Raw genomic sequence first — 2,500 nt, 5'->3', positions numbered from 1 at the left:
TGCCATGAAGTACAGGAGTGCATACAAGTCAAGCGCAACTATCCAAGAAGGCTGATTTACATACACTTCTTGAATCGAAGATAGTTCATAAGCTACTTCCAAGCTACCTATACAAAAAGGAAGATGGGTCAAACTAGAGATTTGGAAAAGGTTCAAGGGCAATCCTAGCTTCGCCTAATGCATTCACCCTCCCGTAATCTATAGGCAATGAAGGGAGAGGAACTTCTAGAGGATGGGAACGAAAAGAGGGGAGAAAGAGGGCTGGGGCAGGTTACGAAAAGAGGAACTTCTAGAGGATGACAAAGAGTGCTGAAGGAAGCTTGAGGCGGAGGCGGAGGCGGGCTGCAGGTTGCCTTGCTAGAGAGTGCCTGCAATGGTGGGAAAGCATAGACGCGTGAGGGAATACACTGTATGCCCTATTCACTTATGTCTTGTTCACTCAGGCTTTGTGGATTAGTAGAAATAGCAAAAGTCCACAAAATTTCAGTCGCTAGTACAGCTCGTGGTTCCACGGTCTAGGCGATCCTTTTGTCTAAGCTAAGAGGTCATGAGCTCTAATCCTGCTTGCCCCTACTCGTTAATATAAATATAATTATTAATAAACTTTGCCTTTGCCTTCGCCGTAGCCCGAGCCTCGTCTCCCCTGTTTTTGCTCGAGCCTTGTCTCCCCTCTTTTTTCTTTTCACACATCTCTCCTTCGTCCCTCTTTTCACACATCTCGAGCCTCGTCTCCCCTCTTTATGCTTTTCACACATCTCTCCTTCGTCCCTCTTTTCACACATCTCCCCTTTGCCCGAGCCTCATCTCCTCTTTTCACACATCTCCCCTTTGCCGGAGCCTCATCTCCTCTTTCCACACATCTCGCCTTTGCCCAGCCTCATCTCCTCTTTTCGCACATCTCCCCTTTGCCCGAGCCTCATCTCCCCTTTACAACGCCCCACTTTTCACACATCTCCCCTTTGCCCGAGCCTCATCTCCCCTTTACAACGCCCCCGAATACTTCCATCCGAATAGAGGGGGGTAGATATTTGCGGCGTCATAAATATCTATAGCATTTCGACGGAATCAATGATTGAATGGTTGGTGAAACAAATCCCTTCACACCAAGTTTCACGGGAATTTATTATCTTTTGATTCCTAGTCACCATCTTTCAATTCCTGCCGGAGTCATATCTGCACAACCCATTCAGGAAGGGGGGTTGACATGAGAGTCGAAGTATGGGATATTCATTATATCAAATATGTATGGGGCGTGGCCAAGTGGTAAGGCAGCGGGTTTTGGTCCCCTCATTCGGAGGTTCGAATCCTTCCATCCCAGATCTTGATGCATAAGTAGATACACCCCATCTCCTTTTCTGTGATCTTTTTTTTTCCTTCTTTTGTGGGAGAGTCAGGAATGTTCTAAATTGGGACGGACTGTCCTCCCACGTATTGATGGATCGTCCAGTTCATGTTACGACGGTGAGCCGGATATAGCAATAGATCCCGGGGCGAAAAACAATATTAAGAATAATTCATGAAATTAGCCTATTGGATGTATGCCTTCCATTTACGTCCCTCTTTTCCCTTCCCCTATCACACATTGCCATCAAATATTTTGCACCTTCCTTTCTTTAATGAATAATTCACTAAACCCATCTTATACATAACCTCATGAACTCATTATAAAATACGTTTATCCAACACCTCTATTCAACAATAAAGAGTAATACACCTTAGAAAAATTCAGGTTTGATTGGTTTAGGAATCACAAAAGCACACCCTCGAAGACAAGTTTCAACCACCAAAATATACGCTGATTTTGTAACATTCTTAGCTCTCAAAACCTTTACATATGAAGACAAGTAAGCACACCCTCGAAGACAAGTTTCAACCACCAAAATATACCAACACCCCATCTTAATCCAATGAGCTGATTTTGTACTATATGGATCATTTCTAACATTCTTAGCTCTCAAAACCATTACATATGAAGAAAATTTTAATTTTGTACTATGTGGACCACAATTTCCAACATTCTTAGCTCTAAAAACCTTTACATATGGAGAAAATTTTCTCAATACATTGACTTCAAGTTTTCATCCTGAGAGCAAGACACAATGGGAAAATCACAATGTGAAGGAACACAATCTTTCTTATCATAAATAAAGGCATACACCTTTGCAAATTAAAAAAAAAAGAACTCAAAATGAAGCATGACTTGTCACAATAATGAAAACAAATATATAAGAGCGTAATGGACGAAACGTTTTTCAAAGCATCAACGTATGCTCAGGAGAGTCTTACTTGCTTTTTCTAATATAAAACCCATAATACAAAACCAAAATTTAAATAAAAACAAGAAGACCTCATGAATGATGTTCTAATATGAAGAACACACTTAAGAGATGTTCAAAAGCCCATAAGAGTAAGTAAGACAAAGCCAATGAGCAGCCATGACTCCCTTCCATCCATTCATAACACTATGCCTCTTGTGCTTCTTATTGCACTAGATAGTCTT

This window comes from Dipteris shenzhenensis, chromosome 4 (genome assembly GCF_047967505.1).
Source record: "Dipteris shenzhenensis isolate YYH24624 ecotype China chromosome 4, Dip_SZ_1.0, whole genome shotgun sequence".
NCBI classification, from domain to species: Eukaryota; Viridiplantae; Streptophyta; class Polypodiopsida; order Gleicheniales; family Dipteridaceae; genus Dipteris; species Dipteris shenzhenensis.
The sequence above is the reverse complement of the archived record's forward strand: the minus strand, read 5'-3'. Positions refer to the sequence as shown.